We start from the raw sequence: 15,606 nt of genomic DNA on the forward strand, positions 1-15,606 counted from the left end.
TTTGTATTGGAGACCCTTTACATAATAGCTCGATAGCTGAATTAGAAAAGAAAAACCCCAAGTCACCTCATTGATTGGAGGTCATTGGAGATATTTGCCAGTCTCACCCTTGGGAATAGGTGGACATTATTAAATAAGTAAGGAGTAGTTAAATAGCTTCACCAGAAGTATCCATTTAGCACCTTTATTGAAGACCAATTTTTATTTACATATGTGAAATTTCAACGTGGAGTTGTTTACTTTCTGCTTAAATTTAGTCTGCTTTGGACTTTCCTTATTCCCTTACTATTTTTTTTTTTTTTTTGTTCCTGGATGATTGTACCTTTAACCTTCATTCTTAAGTGAATATAAAATTCCAAGTTTATAATTAATATCTCTAAGTTCTTGGGCTTACTCAATTGGTATCTTTTAAGAATTTTGAAAACTGATCACCCCATTATCTCCAAATACTGCTATCTTCCCTATCCTATTAGATGCTTTGGGATTTTATATGGACCTAGTGATGTGCTGGTAAATGTTTAATATTGGTTTTTCAAAATAAAAAAATACCTGATTATAGCATTTTCAAATTTCCATGGTGTGAATATTCCCATCATGGTCAGTTGTGAGCTACCAAAAGTGATGTTCATAAACAGACTTGGAAAGAGATAATATACAAACATCTCTTGCAAGCTGATTAGAGCTGGTTCTAGCAAGCTATTTTGTAGACTTATATTATTCTCTCTTACTGTGTCTTCTGTGTTACATATTTTAGTTGTTCCTCCAGGTTTCTAACATTTGCCTTAGGTATGATTAATCTGGTAATGCAGACCTTGAGTTTTAAATTTCAATTTTAGGGGTGCGTGGGTGGCTCTGCCTTCAGCTCAGGTCATGATCCTGGAGTCCTGGGATCGAGCCCCATGGAGGGTTCAGGGATCCTGTTTCTCCCTCTCTTATTCCACCTGCTTGTGTTTTCTCTCTCTCTCTCTCTGTCAAATAAACAAATAAAATCTTAAAAAAAATAAATTTTAGTTTTAATTTTTTTCATTTTTGGGTCATGTTGAATAAGTTTTTATTTTTTTATTTTTTTAAAGATTTTATTTATTTATTTGACAGAGAGAGACACAGCGAGAGAGGGAACACAAGCAGGGGGAGTGGGAGAGGGAGAAGCAGGCTTCCCGCCGAGCATGGAGCCCGATGCGGGGCTCGATCCCAGGACCCTGAGATCATGACCTGAGCCGAAGGCAGAGGCTTAACGACTGAGCCACCCAGGCACCCCTGAATAAGTTTTTAAATATGCTAGTTTTCATTTCAACAAATACATATATGTTACATATAAATTACATATAGGTAGTTATGTACATACAATTTTGTTTTCTGCTTAATTATTTCAAAATTGTTTTTGGAAATTTTGTCTGCTTATGCTGGTTTTGACACAGAGAGCCTTGCTTTCTTTCATGTTTTGTGATTTTTGACTGTGAGCTGCTCATTATTTTTGGAAACTTGAGCTGAAGTTAAATTTCCCAAAAAGGATACATGTTTGCTTCTAACAGTGACTTTTTGAAAATTCTCTCTCAAGGTTTTAGACTGTACTCAAATTTCCTAAAACAAATCTGTATGAAAACGAAACCACCTTGTGGTTACAGATTTTCCAGAGATTTGTCCCTTTCTACCTCGTTCCAGAATTGAAAATGGCATGTTTTCTTGCTGTTATTTCTAGTAAAATAGTCTTTATCTCTCATTAATTGTTATTCAGAGTATATATACTTTGAGGTCCTAGTTTTACACAGATTTCTCCTATTAGAGTTTCCATGTTATGTGGGCCTAGGGATTTATTTCCTCTTCTCTGCAATCTTTAAGATAGTCTTCAAAACAGAAGCTTAAGGTCTCCGGAATTTAGCAGATACCCTCAGGGGGAATCTTCGAGATAAAAATTGGATTTGGTTCTCATCTGATTTTGGGGTTCTGGATTTCCCAATTTGGGGGCTGGGAATTGCCCTTCCAAGTTTTTGTTTTTGTTTGTTCTGAGGGGTGTCAATTTAACGGTGAATTTTATTTATATTTACCTTTTTACTACTTTTTCAGAATGTTACTTCTTTCACTGTGGAAAGTAACACAAAATATCTGATCTCTCAAGTTACATATCAAAACCTAAAGCCAGGGTTTTTTTTTTTTAAAGCCAGAATTTTAATCTAATGAAAATCCAAAGCACAGAACACAGCAGACTATGTCAACACTGAGAGAAAAAAGCTGGGCTTCTAATCTTAATCGATGCATGTTTATCTTTTCACCTAATCCTCTTTTAAGGAGCATTTTCAATTTCTTTATAAAAATTTAAATTTAGAACTTTTTCAGATTGTTAAATTAGATTCAATTTGCCTAATTAAATTGACTCACCTCACTTGTTTTACACAAAGGTTTTTCCAAGTAGTGAATGTAACAAGCTAGTTGAGTTCCTGTTAACCACAGACAACTGCATTTAACATGCATTAATAACATCAAAATAACTTCTGAAACTGAATTTTACTCTTTAGTTGAGGTATTTAAGAAACATTTGTTTTGAAATTCTTTTTCTGGTGTTTAAATTTTATCTCTCTTTTCTATATAGCTTGTAGTAAAACAGGGTATTTCTCTACTTAATAAAAATTGTCTTCACTCACTGATAGATATGGATTATCAGACCCTTAAAATTGAGGGATTACATTTTAATATTATACTTTTATTGTGGTTCCAAAATTATCTAACAAGAAACTGGTAATTTTTTTCTTTGAGTATGGATATTAAGAATCAAAGCGGGACTTAGTCATTAAGAATATACACCTGTCGGGGGGAGGTCACCCAAAAGACATGACCTCTGATTGACCTGTGAGCTGGACTCAGGCACTGGGAGTGTTCTCTGTCCTTGGTATGTGGCTTTCACTTGCTTTTCCTGCTCACAGACCTAGGGATCAAATTGTGTATCAAACAAATGTTTTCAGCATTTTGGATTGTGGTAGACAGAATAATGGGTCTCCCAAAATGTCCAGATCCAATTCCCTGCAACCTCTGAACCTGGAAATTGCAAACTAAAACTTGTTAGGTTACATGGCAAAGGGGAATTAAGGTAACATGCAATTAGTTTTGTTAATTGGTTGACTGTCAAATAGAGTAACCTGGGTTACTCAGGTGGGCCCAATGTAATCACAAACATTCTTAAAAGCAGACGAGGGAGGCAGAGAGAACCAGAGGGAGTCCTGACCATGGAAGCATGGTTAGGGAGCTGCTAGTGCTGGCTTTGAAGGTGGAGGAAGGGGTCGTCCCTCCAGGAGATACAGTTGGTTGTTGGCAGCTGGAAAAGGAGAGAAAATAGAATCTCCCCTAGAGCCTCCAGAAAGAAAAGCATACCTGTCTACACTGAGTTTGGCCAGTAATACCTGAGATGAACTGATCTCCAGAACTGTAAGGTAATATAAATTGGTAAAGTTTTAAGTCATTTAGTTTTTGGTGATTTGCATAAATTTTTTTTTAATTTACACCTTTGAGATATAACTGGCATATAACTTCTGTGTAAGTTTAAGATCTATAGTGTGGTGATTTGATACACATAACAATTGCAAAATAGTTAACATTCATGGTGACTTGTTACAGAGAAAACTTGCAGAGGTCTCTGTTTAGAGTTCTCTGAAATTTATACTTTTGATCCTTAACATATTTCATCCACCTTTTCCAGAAATTGATTAATGAACATAATGCAGCTATTTAATACTATATTCAAAACACTTTGCTAGAAGTTAAAAGTACAATAGTAAACAAGACAGAAATCCTACCTGTGCTCAGAGAATACATAATATAGAATTTCCAGCGTATTAACTTTATTATTAACCATAAAAGCAAGCTCATTGGGTATAATACTCTACATAAAAGGATGAAAGCCGTGTCCTCAAAAAAACATTTAATTTTGGAAATTTTGTGGGTATAGAGGAAGATTTACTGGAGCAGATCTGAGGGTGTTGGGTGGAATAAACTCTACGTCATACCAAATTTCAGTTGCAAAATTGGCCTATTTGCATATCTTTCACCACACTATGTCTTGCTGTGCTAGAGTAAGGTTCTCCAAATGAAAGATGCTCCTTTGTACCTCTCTGAGTCTTTACATGTACTGTTCTTTTGTTTAACTGCTCTTCCTGATGCTATTCACTTGGCAAACCCATTGCATTACTACTACTTTACTTTCCCTCAGACTTTACTTATAGGAAGAGTCCATGATCCTCTTACTAGCCTAGGTTATTTTGTCATGTTTGTGTTTCCACAGTTTTCGGTGCTCATCACTATCCTATTTTAAAAGTATATTGAAAGGAAAATTGTTATGTGACTGTAATAGAAAACAGGTGCAAAAATGTGAGAAAGAAACTGATTCAGAACCTACAAAGGAAGCCTCTGAGAACTAGTTCATGACTAAGCTATAAATAACATTGAAAAATGTAAAAGTATCCTAACATAATATAAAGTATATCAGTATGACAAAAGTGGGCTAATGAGAGAACAGAATTTCCTTGAGAGAACTGTTACCACTCTCTGATGCTGAAAGCATGCCCCCACACCCAGGGAGAAGGATGGAAGTTACTATCTTCCTACCTCAAGAATAGGGCTTCCCCCCCCCCACACCCCCAAGAGACCACTCAGGGAGCTTGACCTGCATCTCCTGAAGTGGAGATGCTCTGCAAACCGGTGCCTGTTTCATGCCTGAGCAAGCCTGTGTGCCCGTGTTGTGGCTGGATGAGCAGGTAGTTACTAGCTATGCTGCACTACATTCCTAACAACTGATGAGGTGAGGGATATGAATGTTCCCCAGGGGTGAGGAGAGTTGCTCTGGAGTCCTCACAGGTTCTTCTCATAGTGGCGAAGCATTTACTGACTTTTGTTTTTATGCTCCCTTGATTATAGAATTCTATAGATATTACGTATTTATACCTCTAATACATGGCTGGTGCATTGTTATACAGTGAATTGGATGTTGAATGATGAGTGAATGTGTGATAAATTGAAAGGTTACTGTTTTTTTGAATATTAATCCAAAATAGGTGGCCTTTAAAAAAGAGGGGTGCTTGGGTGCTTAGTTGGTTAAGCGTCTGCCTTTGGCTCAGGTCATGATCCCAGGGTCCTGGGATCGAGCCCCACATCGGGCTTCGCATTCAGCGGGGAGCCTTGTTCTCCCTCTCCCTCTGCTGCTCCCCCTGCTTGTGCTTGCTCGCTCTCTCAAAATCTTAAAAAAAGGTTTACAAAACTACATTTTTCCCTCTAATTTTCTTAATATTTATCTTAGGTAGAGAAGACATTATTAGTTCTGTCTTTCAGATTAGGTAACTAGCTCAGGAAGAAAGAACTAATTATATAGTTAATAAGAACAGAATTTGTTTTTCTAATTCTTCTTTCATTGCATCGTGTTGACTTAAAATGTCAATTGAATTGAAATGATGAAACGGTCCCTATTTTGTGTACATGGAAACATTAGATGAACTTTTTGAAAATTGTCATTTTAATTATCATGATAATATGTAATTTATTGGTTGAAAGTTGAAATGAATAGAAAACTGAGAACTTAATGTACCAGGCATACTATCACAAAAATCTACATGGATGATAAAATATCCCATTGCAAGTATTTTTACTTTTTTTTTATTAATATTGCTAATTTAATAGCCACACCTTGACCATGCAGCTTTTTTTTTTTATAGAATCCACTTTCATTACTAGTCAGTTTTGCCAAGTAAGCTTCAGGGGGAAGTAATTAAATTTAATAGAAGCCACCTTCATTTTGAATCTGCCGTCAATTTAAAGCCATGGGGAAAGGTAATTACATTTAATAGACACTACAGTTTCTAGACGAAGATGTACGGTATGTGACGTTAATCATTAGCCCAACAGTCTGAAAAGTAAAATCTCACTTAGAACAAATTCCCTGTAAGTAAACTAGACCTTCCTTTTTCCTTTTCAACTTAATAGAAGTAAAAAAATGATGCTTATTTGGCTCCTAAATGTTATTGAACTCTTACCCAGAAGATCCAGTTCATTGATTTCAAACAGTGAAACGAAGTTAGATGGCATTTATGAATCCCACTGCAGTATTATTAACTCTTAAGGAAATATATATTGATAATATTTTTATTAAATATTTTAGACTCAATAACCTCTTTCTCTTTCCTAATTGCTGAGCTTGGCACAATAAACTACTGTTGTTTTAATCCATTCTTATATTAGTTTTTTATGCTGTGCTTTATGTAAATTAAAGATGTTTATGAAGTTTCAGTATATAGGAGTTTTAAATCAGTGAAAGATAATAAATATGAAAGCAGAACATTCCTTTTTGGTAAACACATCTACAAGCCTGACTGCATTTCACTAAGCATTTTATAGGTTCATTATGCCATTTGGCTCACATTGAAGTCACCTTAGATTTAATTTTTATTTCTTCAGGGTGTATGAATAATTTTTGGCTTCTGTTTAGACATTTGATTTTAAAAATAGTTTTCAAATCAAATTTAGATAATGAGCTCCTATATAGTTCCCATGGAATTTCCCAAGAGTTTGTGAAATTAAAAATGCATCTAGAATTGGTAAAATTTACAATGCTATTTTAGGAATCTAGGATTATTACTCTTCAGTGACAGTTTTATTCAATTCTTTCTTGTACCTATTTAGGCTAGCATAGTCCTATATAGAGACAAGGAGAAAAGAATATGAATGGGAATAGTTTTCAGGATTGAAGACAATCAAAAATAATATCTTAAGCGAAAATAAAGTTCATCTAAATAGCATCTTGCCACTTAAGAATAGTAATAATTATAAATTTATAACTGTTAAGACACAATTTTTTTTAGAACTGAAACACTAGAAAATTTTGTAAGGAAATTTTAAGAAGTTGGACATTTACCACTTGTGATAAAAACAAAACCACAATTGTCCTTTTTTTAAAACATCTATACTTCTCACTTTTAACTAGCAATTTTTTAAGAACTGTGGTGTCTGTTTTTCTGTTGAGTTTGCTCATTTTTCAAGTACTTAGACTCCATTGGTTCATTATCTTTAATGATGTCATTCACATTTCTCAAGGGATGGGTTTCTTTAAGACTAACAGATAGTTATGGGGTCAGGTTTCATTGGATTTTTAAAAAGATTCATCGTGTTTAGTGAAGTAAGATTAAAACGGTTGATTGATCATATCAGGTACCTTGGTTGGGTGTCTAGAGGCATCCTCCATATTTAAGAACTAAATTTGTTCAACATTTTCAAAAATCGTAAATATTCAGCATTCATTTATAGTTTATCTGAACAATAAAACCTGAACAATTAAACAAGCTCTATGGTTTTCTTTTTGAACTCAGCATTGCTTATGTTTGCAACAGCCAAAGGTAGTTAGAAATTCATACATTTTTAATATTAGTACAGTTTTTCTATTCATCAACCTTTTTATCATACAGTTTAAGTATAAAGAGGAGTTATATCACTATCTACAAAGTTTATACTGAAAAGTTTTAAAGACTATTAAAGTTGGGTGTAAAAAGTTTTTGAAAAGTTTTTTTTTTTTTTTTTTTTTTTTTACCCCACATCAATTGCAAAGAGAATGCTCTAAGTGCATCTATTTACACAGACTATTCCAGTGCTCAAGTATTAGAAAATAATATGCCCTGGTCAAATGATATTTCAAAGCTGTTTAAAATTTAAAGTTTTACATTTATCTTTTTCAAATGCTGTATATAAAGAAATACCATAAAAGCTGCTAAAGCAAATAATCACAAAAAACATTTTGTAAATTCAACGAATTTTTGAAACCCCATGGATTTAAAATAAAAATAGCAAAACAGATTAACTCCAAAATTACAGTGTGGTGATTTATGAATAAGGGTAATATTTTCAGAATAATATTGTTAATTGTTAGTATTGATGGATGTTGCTTAAAACCAACCTCCAAATAAGGTACCTGAAACCTTCATATAATAAAAATACATTTTACTTGTACATTGTGTACATCCATGCTAAAGCAAGTATACCCAAGAACATAAGTTTATAAATTAGAGTATTAGAGTTGGATAATAGAAAAATACAAATTGACTAATCTGTAGCCCATACCCAGCCATGTTGATCCTTATTGTTAAACTGTTGCTTCACAAGGTCCTTTATAGAAACTTCCATGTGAAATATTCTCTGCTTTTCTAAGAGGTCTGCCTACTATGGCATGAAACTCTAATATGTTGCATTAGTACTTTGTATGTATCTCCATTAATATATTTGTCATATTCATCTGAAAAATAAAGGCCTACTATAAAAAAGAATGCCTGTTGGCACTGAATATAGCAACAAACAAAATCTCTCCTCACATGGATTATACAATTAAGTGTATTTTAATACTTTTTATGAATGTTTATCCCATTGTTGGCTGTACTATTATTTATTGAAATGTTACTTATTATCCATATATTAGTATGTAGTTTCAACTGGTACAACAAAGAGCTCCAATAATGCACTGCCCAAACAGGATAGTTTATTTCTCAGTTAAATAATAGTAAAAAGGAAATGGAAAATTCCCAGCAAGTAGATTTTTGCTCCAGAAAACTGTCCGGAGATCCGGGTTCTATTCATATTATTACCACACCATTCTCTAGAGCAGCATTGTGCATCAGAAATATAAGGCAAATCAAATCAAAAATTCAAAAAATTCTAATCCTATTAAAGATAAAATTAGTTTTAATGTGTTCTAATATATTTCAGATCCCCAGTATGAGATCTAGATCAATTATTGAAATATTTTACCTCTTTTTTTCATACTTTTTTTTTTTAAGATTTTATTTGACAGACACAGCGAGAGAGGGAACACACAAGCAGGGGAGTAGAGGAGGGAGAAGCAGGCTTCCCGCCGAGCAGGGTGCCCGATGTGGGGCTCGATCCCAGAACGCTGGGATCATGACCTGAGCTGAAGGCAGACACTTAATGACTGAGCTACCCAGGCACCCCTTTTCATACTATATCTTAAAAAATAGGTGTATATTTTATACTTGCAATTCATGTCCATTTGGATTAGCCACTCAATTTGGACTAGTGTCTGCTATACTGGGCTGTGTAGCTATATGAATGGTGGAAGCTGGCTCATGACCACTATATTTAGTGCCCTTAGAGCTAAGCAGGAGGGACTGCTTCCTTGTCTTCCATGCTGCAGAAGGGTCCTGCTCATTACTCTACACTTCTCAGCATGTAGTGGTGAGCCCAAGAACAAGGGTATATGTGTACCTGAAATCTATGCTCCTCGTTTTAGACTGCAGAGTACCTGGGAACTCAGAATTTCCTTCCAAAGATTTGCCTACAGGGCCAACACTTTTTCTGAAGGTAAACCTGACACCAGTGTGGATACCCATTAACCTAAAGGATGACAGTTGGGTTGGGGTATACCTGAGGCTTGGACGTGTGGTGGTCTGGGGTATCCATGAGTGTCTGCAGCCAATCTCACTGTGCAGAAAAGTACGTGAGGCAGGAATAGTATACTAATCCATCATGGACTTTGGTCTAAGTGCCAGGTTTTTGAGTATTCCCAGTTGTGACACAGTATGTAGATGAGTGGAAATTCTAGATTTAAACCTGGACTTCCAGGTGGTTAGAAAGGTGAAATTATCAAGTTAGAAGGCTACAGCGTACTTTATATAACTGTTATATTGATATCTCTTAAGTATTTCTACATGTATGCAGATCTCCATTTGTACTCTCCAGTCCTTGCAGATGTTAAGGAGGTGCTTGGTTGCATCTGTACTCAGCATGTAGGTGAGAGAGTAAAAGAGGGAAATGTATTCCCACTCATGTTAAGTGTAATATTCAGAAATTTCAGCCATGATCTCTACTCACAACCGGTGATGAAAGCTTAATTTCCTAGATTCCATTAACTGTGAAAGAAGCAAGAAAATATTGAGGTGAGAAGCTATGTGACTAGTTAAAATATCTGTAAATGGGGCGCCTGGGTGGCTCAGTTGGTTAAGCGACTGCCTTTGGCTCAGGTCATGATCCTGGAGTCCCAGGATCGAGTCCCGCATCGGGCTCCCTGCTCGGCAGGGAGTCTGCTTCTCCCTCTGACCCTCTTCCCTCCCGTGCTCTCTATCTCATTCTCTATCTCTCTCAAATAAATAAATAAAATCTTAAAAAAATCTGTAAATGTATTAATATATAAAAAAGAAAACGAATATTGGGGAACAATTAGAGGTATCAGCTACAGCCCAGCATGTGCTTAACATTTCCACCAGCTTTCTTGGTGCTAAGTAATCACTCATGCCCTCAAAAAGTTTAGAGTTTAGTGTGGAACAAAGACAAATAAGCCATCATATTACAGTGTAATGAATCTTGTAATAGTGTTATCCATAGTCCAGGTTGCTTTGAAGGGCCAGTAAGAGCAGGGGCCAGTATGTTTTTTGGCAGGGGAAAAACTTGTCTAACCATATTGTTTTATCATAAACATATGATAGTACTCTGTGAGTATTTGCTGGATGAGTTAGCTTTCATCAGACCCATTAACAAGCATGCCATAATTCTTTACTTTTACATTGAGTCATTTGATCATAGATTGTCAGAACATGTAGAAAAAATAAGTTATGAATGGATATTCAACTTCTTAACCAGAAGATAATTCTTTATGGTATTTGTTACATGTCCTCTAATTCCTGCTTTAACTTCAACTACTTTTCAAAACTGTATTCTTACTAATTATTCTAAACCCTCAGGGCATTTTGTATATTTCTCTAATAGAGACACATTATATTGTGATATACTTATTAGCTCTTTGCTTCTATGTTTCCCTTGCTAGAGAGAGCATGGCCAACTCAAGATGAAGCTGTATCCTATTCATCTTTATTTCTTAGCATATGTCCCAGTAGATACATAGTAAATACTTAGTAACTAAAAATGCTCAATTTGTAAAAGCTTCATCTTTCACAGCTGTGAAAGGTCTAACATGTTCTCGCAAGCTAACAAATTAGCCCACAGGAGCCCAGAATTCTCTAGAAGAGAACAGAGCTCACAAAGCAATCTTATCCGTTCCTCCAAATAGCCATGAAGCAACATGAGGGCTTGGTATCCTCTGCATGTACAGAAGTTGAGGCATAGAAGAACCCCAAAGTTGGGGAAACTCGGAGTTTATATAGGGCAGCTGGCTCATCTGTTCCTCTGCACCTCAGGAGATTGTGTGAGAGAGAGACCCTTGCTATGGAATACAAAGAAATTCTCTCCAGCCTTATCCAAAGGACCTATTTTTAGCTTTTTCTCTGTCACCCTGGAATGTAAAGCCATGGCTTCCAGGGGTAAGGATACTTTAAGTCTTTCCAGAGCAATACACTGTGTGCCTTCTAAGGTAACCTTGTCATTCAGTCATCCTTTAACCCAGGAGTCAGAAAGTCTTTATGAGGGGGAATGTGAAAAATAGTAGTTTCCCAACCTAGTTGATAAAGTTCAAAATAAGAACCATTTGTGAAGTGGTTTTCGTTTTCTAAAGCTTTAGAAATGAAATCTAACTAACCCTATATATGTTGGCTCTTAAGTCATTTGAAGCTATGTTCTTGTTATCCCTTTTCCAGCTTCAAGATTTCCCGTCCCTTTTACTTGCAATTAAAGAGGCATCTAGAGTTTTTTTTTTTTTTTTTTTTTTTTTGTAGAACTCATTATGATTGAGGTGTCAGTATGAACTTTTTAAAGAAGGAATTAGCCCATATATAAATACATTTAACTTGAACTTGCTGAGAAAAAAAGCATTTATTAAATCCCATGATCTAGATAAGAACCTGGTATTGAAACAGACTGGTTTATCTGCATCAAACATGTCTAGTTAGACTACTTTCAACCTGTATAATTGTTTTAAGAGGGAGAGAGCAATTACACATTTTTTCCTCTAATTTTTTTATGGTGTCCAGTTAACCAACATATATTCCAACATTAGTTTTTGATGTAGTGTTCAATGATTTATTAGTTGTGTTTAACACCCAGTGCTCACCACACGTGTCCTCTTTAATACCCATCACACTGTTACCCCATGCCCCCTCCCTCCTGTAACCCTCACTTTGTTTCCTGGAGTCCGGAGTGTCTCATGGTTTGTCTCCCTCTTTGATTTCTTCCTGTTCGGTTTTCCCTCCCTTCCCCTGTGGACCTCTGTGCTGTTCCTTATAAAAACAGTATGGAGGTTCCTCAAGACGTTAAAAATAGAGCTACTCTATGACCCAGCAATTGCACTACTAGGTATTTATCCCAAAGATACAGATGTAGTGAAAAGGGGCACATGCACCCCAATGTTCATAGCAGCAATATCCACAATATCCAAACTGTGGAAGGAGTTGAGATGTCCTTCAACAGATGAATGGATAAAGAAAATGTGGTCCTCTTTAATTTTTATTTCCATCCCGCAAGTATATTGAGCCCAAGGTATTTTAAAAATTATCTTACATTTCTTCCCAACTTTGATTTTTTTTTTTTTTGAGCTTATAGTTCAGCAGAGATGGAACATGCAGTAAGTTACTAGTACATTACAGTGTGGTAAATGTTTTCCCAACATAGAAAATGGGCTTTCCTATCAGACTGCAAGGTCAAGGGTGATTTCCTAGCAAGAGCAATGCTTGAATAGAAGTTTGAAAGGTAGACTAGGATTTAACACTAGAACACAAACATGGTCCATCAGAGTTCTTTGCCACTCTCTCACTGGATGGCTTTTCCTCCAATTTACAATACCACATTCCACATTGCCGTCGGAGACCTCCACAGACTAGCCCTTACTGTCCACATTTCCAGCAACCTCTATTCAGGATTACTAGGTATTGTTTAAGAAAACCAAGGCTTTTCTCTACTGCTTTTTTTTTTTTTCTTAGCCCTCATTAAAATCCTCCATAATGTCCATTCACAGCAATGCAGGCTTTTTCTAGCAAGCAGCTCGAAACTCTTCCAGCCTCTACCCATCAACCAGTTCCAAAGCTGCTTCTGCATTGTAGCTGTTTGTTAAAGCAGCACCCCCATGTCTCCATACCAGTTTCTTAGTCCATTCAGGCTGCTATAACAGAATACCATAGATTAGGTGGTACGAAGAACAGAAATGCACTTCTGTTCTGGAGGCTGGGAAGTCTAAGACCAAGGTGCCCCATATTGTGTCTAAATCAACTTCCAGCTTCATAAATGGTTGTCTTCTCGCTATGTTCTCACATGCTGGAAGGAACAAGGGAGCCCTTGGGGACGTCTGATTTTTTTTTAATTTTTAAATTCCAATGAAGTGAACATACAGTGCTATATTACTTTCAGGTGTATAATATAGGTAGGGATTCATCATTTACATTACTCTGTATGCATCGTGGTAAGTGTACTAATAACCCCTGTCACCTCTCTCACCCATCCCCCCACCCACCTCCCATCTGGTAACCATCTGTTTGTTCTCTATAGTCAAGAGTGTTTTTGGCTTATCTTCCCCCCCCTTTTTTGTGTTTTTTTTTATTTTTATAAACATATATCATTTGTTTCAGGGGTACAGGTCTGTGATTCATCAGTCTTACACAATTAACAGCACTCACCATAGTACCTACCCTCCCCAATGTCCATCACCCAGCCACCCCATCCCTCCCACCCCTGCTTCCAGTCCAGCAACCCTCAGTTTGTTTCCTAAGATTAAGAGTCTCTTATGGTTTGTCTCCCTCTCTGGTTTATCTTGTTTCATTTTTCCCTCCCTTCCCCTATGATCCTCTGTCTTGTTTCTCAAATTGCTCCTATCAGTGAGATCATATGATACATGTCTTTCTCTGATTGACTATTTTGCTTAGCATAACACCCTCCAGTTCCATCCACATCATTGCAAATGGCAAGATTTCATTCCTTTTGATGGCTGCATAATATTCCATTGTGTATATATACCACATCTTCTTTATCCGTTCATCGGCTGATGGACATCTTGGGTCTTTTCATAGTTTGGCTATTGTGGACATTGCTGTTATAAACATTGGGGTGGGTGCATGTACCCCTTCGGATCCCTACATTTGTATCTTTGGGGTAAATACCCAGTACAATTGCTGGGTCGTATGGTAGCTCTATTTTCAACTTTTTGAGGAACCTCCATACTGTTTTCCAGAGTGGCTGCACCAGCTTGCATTCCCACCAACCATGTAGGAGGGTTCCCCTTCCACAGAAGTTGCTGTGGCTGAGGTCGAAGAGGTTGCCGCTCAAAATTTTTGATGGCTTCCTTTCATTCATTTTGAGTCTATTTTTGTGTGTAGTGTGAGGAAATGGTCCAGTTTCATTCTTCTGCATGTGACTGTCCAATTATCCCAGCATCATTTATTGAAGAGACTCTTTTTGCCATTGGACATTCTTTCCTGCTTTATCGAAGATTAGTTGACCATAGAGTTGAGGGTCCATTTCTGGGCTCTCTATTCTGTTTCATTGATCTATGTTTCTGTTTTTGTGCCAGTACCATACCATCTTGATGATGACAGCTTTGTAATAGAGCTGGAAGTCCGGAATTGTGATGCCACCAGCTTTGCTTTTCTTTTTCAACATTCCTCAGGCTATTTGGGGTCTTTTCTGGTTCCATACAAATTTTAGGATTGTTTGTCCCATTTCTTTGAAAAAGGTTGATGGTATTTTGATAGGGATTGTATTAAATGTGTAGATTGCTCTAGGTAGCATAGACATTTTCACAATATTTGTTCTTCCAATCCATGAGCATGGAACGTTTTTCCATTTTTTTGTTTCTTCCTCAATTTCTTTCATGAGTATTCTTGACACTCTATTCTTAAGTCCAGTAATTTTTTTTTTAATGGTCATTTCTTTAAATTCTCTATCAGGTATATTCTCCATTTTTGCTGAGCACGGTTGCTGTGTTTTGTTTTGTTTTTTTTTTTTTTTTGTCCTTTCATTTGGGACATACTCCTTTCTCCTCATTTTATCTAACTCTGTGTCTATTTCTATGGTAGGAAAGTCTGCTACATCTCCTGGTCTTGAAAGCCGTGACCATATGAAGAAGAGGTCCTGTAATGCCCTGCAGTGCAATGTCCCCTCTTCACCAGAACCTGGTGTTTCAGGTATGTCTCCTATGTGGGTTGCAAGTATCCTACTGTAGTGACTGAGCTGGTTTTGCCTTCAGTCCAGTCATCTGCACTGACTTGCTGCCTGTTGTGGGTATGGTTTGGTCTTGTTTTGTTAGTGGGCCAGTCTGGGGTCACCTTGGTGTTGAGTTGAATAGACTAGGTGTCTGCCAGAGATGCAGTATCATGCAACTGTAGGGCATTTTCCCTGTGCTGTCCCCTGAGAAGGTTTTTTTGTTGGGCAGGTCCTGCCATCAGACCAGATGTCTGCCCCAGTCCACTGCTGAGTCTTCAGTGGGCCTGGCATCTGTGGTTATATTTTACTCTCCTTGGGCAGGGGGAGTGGGGTCACTTTGGTGCTGGTACCTGTCTGAGCTGCTTACATATTTCCATACTTGTGGCACTCCTTTGAATGGGCTCTAGCCAGAGGTATGTTGAAGGGGTCAGGTTTGCAGGAGAATGTGAGGATGGGGTTTGGTGATCGAGGTCTGTTGTGAGAGGTGAACTGGTGCTGCTTTAGAAAAGTGAGGTGGGGTGGGGTAGGGTGGGGCTTGTTTGCAGGAAAGCGTGA

This window comes from Zalophus californianus, chromosome 3 (assembly GCF_009762305.2).
Source record: "Zalophus californianus isolate mZalCal1 chromosome 3, mZalCal1.pri.v2, whole genome shotgun sequence".
NCBI lineage: Eukaryota > Metazoa > Chordata > Mammalia > Carnivora > Otariidae > Zalophus > Zalophus californianus.